The sequence below is a fragment of the Mandrillus leucophaeus genome, unplaced genomic scaffold (assembly GCF_000951045.1).
Source record: "Mandrillus leucophaeus isolate KB7577 unplaced genomic scaffold, Mleu.le_1.0 Scaffold461, whole genome shotgun sequence".
Taxonomy (NCBI): domain Eukaryota; kingdom Metazoa; phylum Chordata; class Mammalia; order Primates; family Cercopithecidae; genus Mandrillus; species Mandrillus leucophaeus.
The window spans coordinates 1,385,065-1,401,464 of NW_012104932.1; the positions used below are offsets into that span (position 1 = coordinate 1,385,065).

Consider the following 16,400-nt stretch of genomic DNA (forward strand, 5'->3'; position numbering starts at 1 on the left):
GAAATCAGTGCTGAACAAATTAATCAAGATCCCTACCCTTACCAAGTTTATAGTCTTATAGATTAGGTTAAAACTAACCATTTCTATTGATATGAAATTATAGACTGTGAAAAAATGCTCTGGAGGAAAATGCAAGGTATTCTATGAGAGCATACACCAGGGGGACCCAATCACGTCTGGAATATCAGAAAATGTTCTCCTGAGGGAATGTCAACTCAGCTGATCTGAAAAGGAACTAGAGGGGAACAATCTCCTAGCAGAAAACAAACAAACAAAAACAAAACAAAACCCTCAGTAGCCCTAAGTGGGGAAGGGAGTGTACCATGTGTGAGAAACTGAAGGAGGCCAGTGGGTCTGCTCTGCAGAAGGTAGGGGAGAAGGATTAGGGAGATCATATGGGGTCTTGCAGGCCAAGCTGTAGATTTTGGTCCTCAGCAAAGGAAAAGCCATTGATAGTTTTCCATTAGAGAAGACCTATGATCAGATGTGCAGGTTTAAAATCTTTGTCAAGTACAGAGCATTTACTGGAGCAGAGCAACTCCTTGGAAGGACTCTCAATTGGGAGGATATTCCAGAATCCAGGCTTTCCTGGACTGGCCCAGGATACACGGTGATGGAGGCAAAGAGAAGCTGACAGATGAACAATATTTTAGGGGGCAAAATCCACCTAAGATATCAAAGATAAATGATAGGAAAGGTGACCATTGGTCTCTAACACAACAGGATGCCTAGTCGTATCATTTGTGTAATAAGCAAGTTTGGATGGGTAGAGAAGCGTTCAGTTTAGCAGCAGATAATCTAAAGGGCAGAGCAGCGCATTTTTATTTTAATGATTAAATTTGTGTGATTGGTATCATGAAATAAGAGGCCCAATCAAGGATACTTAAATCAAACTGGGGACGAGAGGGGAGATTCTTTGACTTTTTGGCATTTTTTGTTTCCTTCTAGTAACTTAAAAAAAAAAAAAAAAAACTAATATAAAACAATGTATGTGTATTTTAACTAAGTTTAAAATTTTAAAACCTCATTAATGTAATGAAGTCACAAGATTTTAGGGGTGGAAAAGGTCATAGAAATTGTATAGAGATGACAAACTTTGTCCCCCGAAAGCTTGTGACTGGCCCCAAATGTGTAAATGAAAATGTTAGAAATCAGCCAGATTCATAGAGCTCCCTGCAGCAGTGGCAGCAATGCTTTCCGTGGTTCCCAGCCAGCTCATCACCCGTATCATCTGGGGTTCAGGAGTTAGCGGGTGTGGTGAGGGGTGCATCTTTCACACACAGATGCTGGGCCCCCTCCCTGCAGATACACATCCTAGCAATCTGGAAGGGGACACCCAAGGTCATTTTAAAATGTCTTTAAGGTGATTTGACGATAGGCCAGATTCGGGGCCCACTGTGTTTAACACCCCACAATACTTTTCCTTAGATCATTTTATGAGATTTTTACATCGATATTTTAAAAACAAATTGTTTATTTTTCCCAATTAAATGTTTTCTGTTTAAAGGCAAGCGAAACTCTTCATTAGGAGAAGTATTCATCACTGGTATGAATTCAAAGATTTTAAATTCAAGGTTTGATACAGAGGTGAATAAGAGGCTTTTCTATTTCTGGGGAAAAATTACTTATTTCCAGACACAAAAAGATCCGATACAAATACTTCCCTATTATGAAATAGAAATCCCTGGCTGTGCTAAGATTTTTCTAGAAATTTAGAATAGTTTGGTATTCCTAAGAATAAAATGTCTGATTTAGGCATTTCACTTTGAGCGTTTTTTCAGCAAAAAAAAAAACAGAAAGATGCAATTGGTCAAAATCCAGCCCGATTTATTCTTTGTGGATTTAAAAATGCTCAAAAGGATAAAAAAGGGGAGATATTTCACATAAAAGTGGACATTTTTATTAAACAGCATAATATCAGATTTTCTACAGAATACACACAAGATAGCAAACTTGAAAAACTGAGCAAAATTTGATACTACCAATATAGCATAAAATAATCCCTTAAGTATTGATAATCAATCTAGACTCCAGTGAACGGAAACACAGAGATCAAAGTTAAGTGAAGCAATGATTAGGGACATAAAGGAAGGAAAGAGAGAGGTGCGGGGATGGTAGGTAGGGAACCAGCACATCTGGCTTTAGTAAAGAGATGAATATAGTGAGTTATTTTTTGTCTGACTGACCATTATGCCACAGAAACATGCAAATGCTTTTCTGGTTTCTTTCTTTTCAGATTCCATAGCACCTTTGTTTCTCTCTGTACCTCCTCCTTCCTCTCTCTCTCTTTCTCTCTTGGTGGCCATTAACTACACTGACAGTTTGACAGGCTGAAATAAGGAAATAAAACACTTAAACATTGTTTCCTGATGTATGCATTCATCTCTTCTGCCAAACACAGATATTGAGGAGATACTTCACTCCTCCTGTCAGCTCACTAAATTACACCCCAGCTTGCAGGCAACGCCATGCCCAGGCCTCTCAATCTCAGCGCACCTCACTTACTACCAGAAGAATATGAAAGGACTTCATTCTTTTCACCCAAATCTTTTCTCAATACTTAATTTTCTTCATTAACAAATTGTTTTTTTGTGTGTGTAAAAGCTGATTACTTTCCCATTTTTAAAAAAATCTCTGAATGTAATTTTATCTTGTAGGGTTTCCGAATACTTGGACTTAAGCAATGGCAAATGAATACTAAACCATCGGTTACATGTTGTATCTTTCTATTAACTAATGAAGAGTTCTGACGTTTTAAAACTAGACACTGACCATCCCAAACATTTACCCTTTTGACAGATCCAGTGGCAGAGAAAAAAAGGCTGATCATGACACCCCAATGTGTACCATAAATAATAGATGCTTCTTTCATTCTTATTTGCATATGGCAAATAAAGTCAGACTTCTGCAGAGCAAACTTTGAATGTCTTACAATTAATAATTAACTTCTTCCAGAGAAGTTTGGTGTGGATTAAATTTTGAGAGACTAATAGGTAAGTGGGGCGTGGTGGGGAGAAATCATGACTTTCATTGGGTTATCTTCTTGTACTACCATTAACATGAAGGAGGAGAAACTTCGAGGTGAAATATTTAAGAAAATTTTTTAAGACAAGAGAAACAAGCCTTTAGGACTTCTTCCTTGCTGCATGCCTTCAACAGCATTTATTTAGTGCCTACTATATGCAGTGCATGAGTGTAGGTTCTGTGTGAAGACGCGAAGGAGAATCACGCGTGTATCCTGACTGCCTCCTCAGAATCCTGCAGTCTAGAGAAGATGCCATCATCACAAGGAACTAGAATGCAAAGCAGGAGGTTCTAATGGAAGCACAGGGAAAATGCTACAGAAATTAAAAGGAGATAAGACTACTCCTACCCCACCAACCACAACTGAAATTGTATGCCTCGGCCAGGCTCAGTGGCTCACACCTGTAATCCTAGCACTTTGGGAGGCTGAGGCAGGTGGATTGCCTGAGTTCAGGAATTCACGACCAGCCTGGGCAACATGGTGAAACCCCGTTTCTACTAAAATACAAAATCTTAGCTGGGCATGGTGGCATGTGCCTGTAATCCCAGCTACTCTGGAGGATGACAGGCGAATCGCTTGAACCCGGGAGGCAGAGGTTGCAGTGAGCCTCGATCATGCGACTGCACTCCAGCCTGGGAGACAGAGCGAGACTCCATCTCAAAAAAAATAAAAAGACTATTGTATGCCTCAGTTTAGCCAAAACACCAAATTTTCTATATTTTAAGACTTACATACTTTATTATAATCCCTCGTTTTGGGTTACCTACCTCCTCTGTCTACCTGCAAAACTCGTGCCTTGTCTACTTTGTTCATTACCATATTTTCAAGACTGGCACCGTGTGTGGCATGTAATGGGCATCCAATAAATATTTGTTGAATGGATGAGTGAGCTATTTTGTGATAATAAGAAGCAACTGAATCTGATTCTCTAGAGGATGGTGTTCTGAGTTTCTATCTTATTGAAAAGCACCAATGAAACAGATGGGAGGTTTGTGTAAAAATATGGGACACCTCAATAATTATAGATACTACATTTAATTAGCACAATTGCCAAAACATAGCCAGGATCGAAAGACTATTTTTATATAAAATTGAGGATTTCCTTTTACCAATAAGAAGCCTTCTTTGCAATCCAATAATCATCAGTGATTATAGTATTAACCACAAAGGTGAGGCACAGGAAAATTCTCTGAAGTGTTCCTTTCTCCTCTTCGTTTTGTATCTTTCCCAAGAAATAATAATTAACTGTCAAAAAATTATCCTTTCACTATCTTCCGAGAATGGAAATTTAGTTATTGCTAATAAAAATTATCAGTAAAAGTGGAAGGTTACTACAGTAAAGATCACAAAGCAATAAATGGTGAGCCTAGGTCATTAATCAAATCCACTTGAAGAACAGTTCAACCAGATCGTTAATTACCTTTACAATCAACTATTTGCTAACTAAATCATTTTGCTTTATCAAATATTATCTAAAATAATATGTGCTACTATTTATTTTATTTTATTTTATTTTATTTATTTTTTTTTTTTGAGACGGAGTCTCGCTCTGTCGCCCAGGCTGGAGTGCAGTGGCCGGATCTCAGCTCACTGCAAGCTCCACCTCCCGGGTTTACGCCATTCTCCTGCCTCAGCCTCCCAAGTAACTGGGACTACAGGCGCCTGCCATCTCGCCCGGCTAGTTTTTTGTATTTTTTAGTAGAGACGGGGTTTCACCGTGTTAGCCAGGATGGTCTCGATCTCCTGACCTCGTGATCCGCCCATCTCGGCCTCCCAAAGTGCTGGGATTACAGGCTTGAGCCACCGCGCCCGGCCTGTGCTACTATTTCTTAAGCATTTATTTATAGGCATTCTGGATAGGATTGCATACATGCTTCTTCACTAAAGTCTCATGATTACCTTAGAAAGGAAGTATATATCTATCCCCACTTCACAGATAAAGAAACTGAGGCATCAAAAGTATATCCTGGAAATTGAGGAATCCAAGTCCACCATGCTTTGAATCCCAGAAATATTTCTACTCCAACTATTCCATGCTAATCAGTATATAATGTAGTGACTACGTTTGCCTTGGCTTAAAATTCTCATATATTTCAAGTCATATATTTCAAATTCTCATATATTTCAAGAAATTCTTCTTGGTAGTAGGGACAACTTTAAATAGAGCTTTTTCCGTCAGTATAATGTGCAAAATACAAACTTAGTTACCTGAGTTGAAAACTATATCATTTTGTCCCATAAAAAAAGTATTAAGCGATCTGATTCAAAATATCATTTTGATTATGAGGCAGAGGATGACTCATGAGGTTAAGGCTGGGTGAGGGCCCTGATGCTCTGGTCTTGCTGTTGTCTGGTGGGTGCGTTAGGACACGCACCGCAGGATAATTTTGACTAATTTCTCTACATGCGTCTTGCTCTTGCTTTCTCCCACTGTTCTCTCAGATGTCTTGGCCACATACTATCTTTTGAAATTATTACAAGGGGCACTAAAGAAAATGGGCATGGAGGAAGAAATTGTTCTTCTTGCTCCCCTTTAGCCATTCTTTTGGGATGAGATCTGAATAATTCAGACTCCAAAAACTGTACTCTTTCTATTGCAACATACTGCATTCCAATAATTTCTGGTTTTAAGAAGTCAAGAGAAACCCTGCTTTTCATGCTCTTGTGTTCTCTTCTAAATTTAATTAATACATATTTTATCAAGGGATAAAGAAGAAGGTGAAGATGTTTTGTCATCAGCTTCTAAGACATCCAAATGATTCTACACATATCCTACCTACTCTTGACCTGCAAAGACATTTGAATAGCCTTGCAAACAAAAATGCTGTCTCTTTTTACCACACTTACATCATTCCCTAATTCTGGGTTTAAAAATAGAATCTTCACTCACAACAACTAGATTTTTAGCTTATAATACGGGGAATAAAGGTCATAGGCAGAAAATGAAGAAGATTAGTGGAACTATATAAAGACAGGAAAAGGAAGAAAAGAAAAAGGATGGCAGGGAAGGAGGGAAGGGAGAAGCTGAATAAAATAAAGGAAGAATCTTTTTGTTTTATCCACAGCCTTTGGTAAAGTTAGTTAGAAGTTTGCTTTAAAACAAAATTGCCTCTTTCAGTACTCAGTGATATTTTATTTCTGTGTAACTTCCTTCTCAAATAGGTTAATTACAGAGGCAATTAGTCTAGCTACACACAGGATGTCACTATTCCCTTATATAAATAGAACCAGCACACATGTTTCAGGCAGAGAAAAATATCTGTAAAGACCAAATTTCAAAATGTTACGGAATTCTGTGCTGTGAGATGCACTTTTGCCCAGTTTGGGTGAACTTTTGTGTTTTCATCATTCTTATTTATTGAATGGTCCTTATGTTTTATTATTCTCATGGAAATTCTTTACATGAACTAGGAAAATCAGCTCAAATTATAATAAAAAGTCCAAAAAGTAGAGGGATCATGGCACTAGGTAACTGAACAGTAAGGCCTTGTTAGCAAGGCAAATAGGAAAAGGAGAGCTAGAACTGAAAAAGCTAATCTTATTATTAGTTTAAGCAAATGTACTGACCTATGCAGCCTCGAGGTTTTTTGTGTGAGTACTTCATTTTACATATTGGAAGTCTGGAAATTAGTAACTACTGTAGTTCTGAGATCCTAGTGGTTCATAGCGCAAGAGGCTTTTAAAGCCTCTTGCTTTAAAATTGGATATATGCATCTCTGGGTCGCAGGATCCAGACTCAGTGATACACATGGAATTCACAGGAAAACTTGTTAAATCACTAATAATGGCATCCATTTTCGCCTGAAACCCCTAACTACTGATTATTGTTTATACATTTATCAAAACCAAAATGATAAAGTGCTCTTCAAAAGAATAAATTGCTATATCTAGTACCAAATACATATTCATAGAGGGCACTCCGTCCTTCTTGATGGTAGCTACCCAGGATGACAAAATTGAAAGACACTGATGACACACTAAACATCTATGGTTCATTAGCTCGCTTGTTTACTGTGGTTATAGTGAAAGCAAGGTCTTAGGTCAGCTCCTCATATCGACCAGCACATTCCTTTCTCTTCTGTGGCCATAGAATATTCCATGCAGTTTTGACTGGCTCTCTCAAAAAAAGTTTGCCATTGGTCACACTATGGCCTGAGAGAGGAAGATACATGACCATTACTACAATAAAAACAAGTGGATCCCATTTCCTGCTCAATGATGGCCCCAGTGCATTCTTCTCATACATGAAGCACTGCATGTTGCTTATAAATCAACCTAGAAAAATGTGTGCTTGAGCCCTGAGATTACTCTGCCTGAGTGTGAATCCTGCCCTGCCTCTTACTAGCTATTGAACCATGGCAAGTTATTCAATTTCTCTCTGTCTCTAGTTCCTCAGCTGAAAAAGTGGGTATAATAATAGTACCTGTTTCATAGGAGTACTGTAGGAGGCTTAAATTATATAATACAAGCAAAACCCAAGAATAATTCCTGGCACAAAGAAACTCCTCAGTAAATGATAGGTACTCTAAGTATTCTGCACTGAACAAACAGTGAACAGTGATGAGACTTTTTCAGATTTTATTCGCGTATGTGTGCACATGTGCACGCACACGTGCACATGTACATAAATCTACAGGTCTCGCATTTAAATTTAACCTCCTATAAGAAAAAGTGGAATTTTAAACGGTGGTTAAAATTGACAGGACAAATGAACTGAGCCCTGTAAAGATCTCTATCGGCACTAGAATCTCCCCATAGTCTAGCCTGTCTGGTACCGCAGTCTCTCTGGGATTTCAGTTCAGGCTTACCTGAGTGTACAGCAGCAACAAGGTAGAATAGGCTTTCTTCTTTTACTCCAAGCATCCAGAGCTATGCTGATGACAGAGGGATGGGCAGAGAATGGAGTGATCTCCCTTCCAGAAGATGAACAGTGCCACTGAGAACCTAAATAACTGTTTTATAAGAGATCATTGGCTTTACTGCTTCTGTGTGACCTTTCTGTCCTATTTCCTCTAGAGGGTTTGATGGTGGGTGGGTAAGTCAACTATGCAGCTAAGTGAGCTAGGCAAATAAGTGTTTTGACTACAGTGCCTACAAATATAGAGATATGTGCATATGCATATTCTTTCCCATGCATGCACCAGGATAGCTCCAGAGTATGACAATTAAAAGTGCGTTACAGAAGTCATAAGGGGCACATTTTGGACATTTCCTTCAATATCACAGCCAAAAAAAAATAATGTTTGTTATTACAAGTCACACATATGGAGTGCTTTAAGTCCCATCATCTTTTCACTTGGGGATTTCCTGCTAAGACTTAGTCCTTTTGTGCAAGACAGTAACCTCTAGGTTTTAAAATTACTGATCTTGTATTTTCAGTCACTGTAACAGCCGATTTGGACTGACTTCACGGGTAACCAGATCAATTGTGTAGACATTAATACTTAAGAGGGCGTGGGGAGAGAGGCTCAACTGGAACACTCAGCCTATAAAATGGACTATAAAATCACTATCAGAATAGACACTATAAACAAAATAGAATTCTTCACAGCCCAGTTCTCCCTTACACAAATTAGTGCATAGTACAACTCAAATCAGCCCTGATGTTAGGACTCTGTGATCAGGTAAGGAGTCGACACCAGGAAACTAATATTAACCTGGCTGGTCAGTTACAGGTGTGCTACCCTTTCCCATCTAACTCAATACTTTAGATGAGTTTGATATTTAACAATTAGTTGGATCTAAATGATCCCATTATTCAGGGATTTTTCTCTCAAAGTCTATAGGATCTCAGAAAGAAAATCACAGTAAGCTAAGAAACCACAGTAAAAAAAAAAAAAAAAAAAAAAGGGAGGGCTATTAGCATCACAGCATTATACACATAATAACGTGTCTTGATCCACCAGTAGAATTAAGTGATTTGCAAAATCCAATTCCTCAAATTCATCATTCACAGAAATGTAAAAACATGTAATCAAATATTATTTCTATTAGTGTATAAAATATATGAAATATTTATTGATATTAAAACATTTATAATTACAGACCTATTAACTTTATCCTTAATGTTAAATAATGAAAAGTTACCTGTGAAATAACATCTAACTAAATTTTAATACATTGGTTTTACTAATGCTTTTTTCCTGTTTGCTCTGCTTTTTCCCCTTTACTCTCTCACCAGATTCTTGGTTTTACTGGGCAAAAAAAAAAAAAAAAAATTAGTAATCATTTAGATTCATTTTTTGGCTACATATATTTAATAGTTTCACCTTCCCGTCTCTCTCTTCTTTCTGCCATCACTTCTGGAACACAGCCAGAAGCCATGCTGGAGCGGAGCCAGCATGTCCTGTTCTTTTGCAATTTGATTGCCTCTGTATACATCTCAGTTAGGCTTGCCTAAGTCACCATTTACAATATTGAGTAGAAAGAGCAGGTTGAAATAGTCGGCATTTATAAGTCCACTGGTCACATGATACAAAATATATAGCCAAGTGTAGAATTTATAGCAATAACATTTATGTATCATGTTACTCCTAGGACAATCTAATTTATAAAGTGCCTATTGTGTATACATAAAGAATAATCATAAATCATTTACATTAAACAGTGTCAACTGTTTAACCCAACTTTCCCCCTAAATTCTGCAGACTGTGATTAATGAGGTTTTTTAAAGGAAGCACATGAAAAAAAAAAAAATCAAGTCTGATTCATCTTAGGTGAACAACATACCCATATATAGGAGCAGGTGTCTGTAGTATGATTTAGAATACCTATGGAACATCTCTGGAAAATATTAACTTCCTCTGGAGTAGAGAAATGTCCATGAAAGTGAGGTGGGAATGTGGCAAGAGCCCAAATCTGTCAGCAACCTCAGGCTTTCTTTTATTTCCTTCTCAGGAAAGAATGGATTTAAAACAAACAAACAGAAAAGCTTCAGGCCCTATTGGATCAGTTGTCTGACATGTTTTTATCTGCAGGCATTTTTAGAAAACCTGAGAAAGATTATTTAGATTAGCTTCTTTGTCTCTTTGACTCCTAGTTAGAGAAAAATCCCAATCAGTGACCGCAGCTTTCAAGAGTCCTAAAGTGAAACTCAAAACATGTATGCGAATTTTCTCCCTCTGTTCACTCCTTAGCTCATGTCCTATTCAGAGAGGCAATTGTCTTTAGTAATCTATGCTTTGGGGTTCTCAATGAAACTCATTCTTCTCCTTGAAAAGCCCTTAAAATTAATACTAGGAAATGTTTTTATAATTCACATCTGTAAATGCATTTAAGTTTACCTGAAACTCACACCTACACAGCCAAATTGGACATCACAGTACAAAAATATGGTTGGATTTTTCTTACAGTATTTTGATCCTCTTTCTTCTGTCCTTAGAAAGGACTATAAGAATGACATAGTCTTCTTGCCTTAACTCCACAGCCTTAAAAATATCCACTGATTTGTGTCAGCCAAAACTGAAGAACAACTTAACACTTTTTCATATATATATATGAATAAATTTGTTCTTTATTCTTCATATAAGTGAGAAACTCGCTTTTCCTCCAAACTCTATTGATGACTGATATATTACTATGGAGAGAAGCAATCCCCTAGCTAGGTTAAAATTAAAACTGGAACTGAAAATCAAAGGAAGGAATGCATAGCAAGAAAATCTGTAAATCACTTTTCTGCAAATGAACTACCTGCTGTTTTCTACTCACAGAAAATTGACACTATGTAAAGATACGTTGTAATCTAGAAAGGAAAACAAAACAAAATCTATATACACACAGAATGATCAGAAATCCACGAACGTCTCAGTCGAAGCAAGAACTGGTGGCAAACAGAGGTTTGGGGAAAGAGTTTATTTTCCAAATAACATGTTAATCTTCATAATCAGATACACTATGGCCTTTGTATAACTATTTTGAAAACTGATCATCCCCCATGATAGCTGTATTTCAGCGGCATTAATTGGTAGGGGGAAAATGATATATTTCTCTGCAACTTGGGTATATCAAACTTGAGGAGGAGTAACAACTCATTTTAGTAATAATGGAAGATTTTGGTTCAACAGTTTATCCATTCATGAGGAACAGTGCTAAATTCACAGGGCTTTCATTTGTGCAAAGAGACAAAAGGTGACACACTGCACCTTCTTTAACAAATTTATTCCTCAAAAATATCTGGTAAACAAGGAATTTTTTCCCATTTTTGAGTGACATTTTGAGTTGCTCAAGAGGAAAAACTGTTATGCTCAAGTGAAGCAACTTAAAACTCCAGGCTGACTCCTTCTTTCAAGAAACTAAGGAATCTATGGAACAATAAAGCATAATTATGACTTCCATTTCAGTGAGAGCTACTCTTGTCTTCACCTTGTTAAAAGGTTAATTTCTTCCCAATTGCATAGAAAAATAAATAACCGCCATGTAGGCATTTAAAAAGTACCCATGTTTTCCTATGATTGACTTATATCTTCTATCAATTCTATCTAAATTACTCAATTAAAAATAATTATTAAGAAAATAAATGACTTCATCAACATGTTCCAAAATAAAATATGGACAAGAAGAAAAAAATCAGCTAATCAACACAAAATTTGATATAATTATTGAAAATGATTTTTTTTACAATTTACTTTAATAGACTTGATTACTACTTTTTTAACTGAAGTTGAAGAGATTTGGGATACAAAGGCTTCTATAACAATAAAAGCTATTGAATCAAAGAAAACTTCTTTTCCTAATATGTCTTTTTATGTTGCCAGTATAAAGTGCTTACCTTAAATAAAAGATTTGCCTAGTTTTTTAATACAAATACTAGTAAAGAAGCACCTCCAAGGCTGAACCACTCATTTCACTTTAGTTAACAAAATTATGTAACTTGCTTTTATTCTTAATTTGGTATTATCATTTAAACTACTCATTACATATTATCCTCATTTTGTCTCTTTATTCAGGAAATAGTCCCGGTAACAACTCATTATCCTGGATGGCTATGGTAGCAATGCTATTTTTGTTTGTTCTAGAAGGCATAGATTCATTGTCACTATTCAAGTTTCTTATCCTAGAACCCACAGATTGCTAGGATATCCAAAGGCTTCTAGAATGATATGCAAGTTTTCATGTATATGTGCCCATTGTGATTTTTCTGGCAGCAATCCATTTATTTTTTTGCTACCTAGCATTAATGCAGCCTCTTTCAGTTAATAGTACCCTATTTCCTTCTGGGATACAAACCCAGTGCCTAGTCCATGGAAAATTACAAAAGTGATTCTGCTCTCTGCTCCAAGAGAGGGGCACAGGATTATTCAGTGATCTAATCAGAACAAATTAGTACAAAGACACTTTTTATAGGGCTTCTGAGAAAGGCATCTTCTCTTTTCCAGCTTGACCTGAAGCCTGAGAGGATGTTACCGCTGAAGCAATGCCCCTGTCACCATCTTACTACCAAATGAAGTCAGAAACTGAGGCTGTATTAGTGGACTCTGAGAGATGGAGAGAAACTGAATTCTGTTTACATTATTTTAATTCAGAAGTTAGCTCTGTGCCTGAATTTTTCATATGTTAGTAAAGCACATGCACACACTTTCATACTATCCTAATTCCATAATATTTGCATAGCTGACTCCTTCTTCAGTGTAACTATTACTGGCTTTCTTTGACCTTTCCTATCAAATGTAAATTCCCTCTGTACTCTGTGCTCTTGACTGCCGTCCATCCTAGCTGTCTTTAATCTGATTACATACTATCAAAATCATATGCCATATGCTGTTCATTAATTTGGTACAGAGGAATTTTGTCAGTTTTCCAGTCCTTTTCAATCACATTTACACAATGCAGGATTATTTTCTAGTGGAGAAAAAGACAGAGAGAAAGGAAAGGGGTAGGGGAAGGAAAAAAGAAAAAAAAAGAAGAAGAAAAATAGGCTTTAAAAATGGAGAGTTCATATAGACAGTCATGTAGTATAAGTTTCATTCAATGGTGAAACAAATTGAGATTTTGTTTAGACACATATAAGAAAATCAATTTTGCTTAAATATATTTAGCAGATATTAGCAGGAAATAATTTTTATGCATTCTGATCTCAATTGCAACCAGACTTAGCTGACATAATAACGGGGTCCCTAAAAGTAACTGCTGAGGTTTAGAAGAACTTGCCACTTCCTATGAGCTGGCTCTATAAATGCCAAGAGTGAGTATCTTAAATTAAATGAATAGATTAATAAACATCTTTGGAATATCCATCATTAAGGCTGATTTATGTTCTGTTGCCAGCAATAATTCAAAGAAATGCCACGCTATTCAAAAAATATTGCATGTTGTTCTACCACTTTGCCAATGTTATGACACCATGTAAGTATGACAATATCTATATTCTTCTCAGTACTAACTATATACAAAAGCCAATAGATATTAAACCACTTTAAGTTTACATGGGCATCAGCACGGGAACCACTCATATTTATAACTCTGATGAATGGCCTTTCATTTGTAAATTTATGGTGTATCCATAATTTCTTAGGAAACCAAGAGGTTCATTCAAAAAATTGCCACAACATTTATCTATGCAAAGATGATGGATATAGTTTATGTAATTAAATGCTTTTAAAAATTAAAATCATATTGCCAAGAAAAGAGACATGTTCTTTCCTGGTTTCCTCACATTTTAAAAATGATCTGAACTGCACTCTCAGCAGTTATGATGTTTAATCTCAATAGTGTATTAACACTTATTAAATATATCCAAAATCATCCTTGTTAGAGCTGTGTAGCATTTTCTTGAACTACTAGAAATTAAGTTCAACTTATATTTCTTATCTTTTTTTCTAATTCTATCCCCCTACAATAAGCTATAAAATATAGAAAGCAGCATTAGAATATAATAGTTTTTGTTTGTATTTACTGCATTTACTATATTTAGTCCTTCAAGACTATTCACGGCAACCTGCATGGTTTACTGTAACAAGAAACTATTATAAATTTTATTATGACTCAAAATATACATTTTGGCAAAAATCAACATTAATTAAGAAAGGAAAGACATATTTTATCCCAGTATGGACTTAGCTCAATTGGAGGAACTGATGAAGTAGGAGAAGATGAAAAGATAGTAATTATGAATAAAGTAACCAGTAAAAAGCAGAATAGTCAATGTTATATGTGTGAAGAAGAAACGTACATTGTTGCTAATGTGTGATGTGCTTTGGTGGCATTTCTAGTCTACTTTCATTTGCCTTCAAGTACACACAAATGTAGGAAGTACAGACAAGTCTCAGTGGCTTTTTAAAATTTAATCTGCCCTATTATTACAGAATCTACAAAAATTGAACCTGTTTTTAATGGATTTGGTTATATGAGCAACAATCTCCAACTTATCAACTTTTTTTAGCATTAGTACATTCAGTAAAAGGAAAAATTGTGCCAAATACTTGCAAAATTTATTTGCCAAATACTTTTTACATATTAGCTCTCTACACAATACTTAACACAAACATCATATTAAAAATAACAAAATAAGCATTGTACATACCCCAGTAGGTCGCTAACTCCTCGCGGGCAGGAACATATTTTTCATCATCTTTGGGTCACCAATGGCCAGCACGGCACCTGGGATAAAACACACACCCCATAAATGAGTTTCAATTCATTAAATGGTACAGTGCTGATTGGATTCCATTCGGAAGGTATGAATTCAATGAAGTAACCATCCATATATCAACCGTCTTCCTCTATATCCTACATTATTAAACGAGCACTGCACATTCTTATAAATCTAAATGACAATTTTATTCTAAAAACTCAGTTCTTGAGAATAATTATAATAATTACTTCTAAATGGTCATTATGTTACATATCATTATACTCTTTCAGTTTTGGTGGAAGCAACGCAGCGAAGTGTCTGAGATATCCTTTGGAGTTAGGCCAACAGAGGTACAAACGCTGGTTCCACCACACTATGTATACAGTGTTGGATAAAATTACTTAATCTTGCTAAATCCAGCTGTCTGTAAACTAAGGGTAACTGTAGTCTCTTTCTAATAATGTTGTTCAAAGGCTTAAAGGAAACAATGCGTAGCATGCTGTCTGACACACAGTATACTGTCTTCATCTTCCCCCGTCCCTCCTCATTAGTAGAGGGAAGAATTAACCTTGGCCAAAGAGATGGGCATTTGCCTTTAGCTATGAGAATGTGATCTCCTGAACTCAAAATGTCATAGGAGTGTGTTTGTTTGGCTGAAGGCTTTGGCCACTGAACAGTCTAACAATGTGATTTACAATGGGTGGTTTGGGCCAAGCAGTATCAGTTTTGCCTCTCAGAGGGACCAGAAACCAAAACTATCAGCCCAACACCAACATTCAAAAGGGGTTGGTGACTAAAGGTCAGCCATGTAAGGGACAGTATATAGTCAAGTCCCAGCAAAAACTCCAGACACCAAAGGCTCAAGTGAGCTCCCCTGGTTGGCAATGCTCTGTGTCACACATCGATGCCAGGAAAGTGACATATCCTGACTCCATGGCGAGGACAACAGAAGCTCTGTCTCTGATAATTCCCCAGACTCTACCTTACATATTTCTTCTCTTTTCTGATTTTAATCTGTATCCTTTTCTTAAACCATAACTGTGAGTATAACAGCTTTCAATGCATTCTGAGTCTTTCAAGCCACTTGCTGAAGCCAAGGATGGTTTTGGGAACCCCCTAAACCTGCAATTGATGTCACAAGTGGGGATTATATTGTGTAGAGAACTGGCTTCCTCTAATCTTGACACTAACTGTAGAGTTAGTTAAACTTGCCCACTTTCCTTCTTTTAATCTAGAAAGTCCAAAAAGCTTTGAAAGCTAGCTTACTTCACCACTCAAGTGAACTGATTAACAAAGACCTCACTGTTAAAATTCACTTTGACTTGATATTTACATATAAATTACATCCCATTGCTTATTTTTTTCTCACACAAACAGTAAAAGCCATTCCTTCCCTATTCCCAATAATAGATAAAGAAATTGTTTTGGGGTTTTTGTTTTGTTTTGGTAATGTGAATGGTAGTAACATTTAGAAACAAATGAATCACACAAGTGAAATTTCTAAAGATTATTAATAATAGATCTGTCAAGGTCAGATGTTAGAAAATTAACTTCATTAAAAGATGCACTGGTTTTGGACAGGCACGATGGCTCATGCCTGTAATCCCGGCACTTTGGGAGGCCAAGATAAGTGGATCGCTTGATGCTGGGAGTGCGAGACCAGCCTGGCCAACATGGTGAAAACCTGTCTCTACTAAAAATACGAAAATTAGCCAGGCGTGGGGGCATGCGCCTGTAATCCCAGCTACTCGGGAGGCTGAGGTGGGAGAATCATTTGAACTCAGGAGGCAGAGGTTTCAGTGAGGC

The 16,400-nt window shown here is 36.7% G+C and overlaps 1 protein-coding gene across 2 annotated transcripts in view; it reads right to left on the reverse strand.

Moving 5' to 3' along the window:
* The window catches only part of SOX5 (SRY (sex determining region Y)-box 5), a 1,081,658-nt gene that overhangs the window by 869,890 nt on the left and 195,368 nt on the right, over positions 1–16,400 (reverse strand). For both annotated transcript variants that reach the window (XM_011994779.1, XM_011994778.1), the window contains exon 3: positions 14,544–14,620. The gene's annotated coding sequence lies outside the window, so the exon portion shown is untranslated. The remainder of the gene's footprint in view (positions 1–14,543; positions 14,621–16,400) is intronic.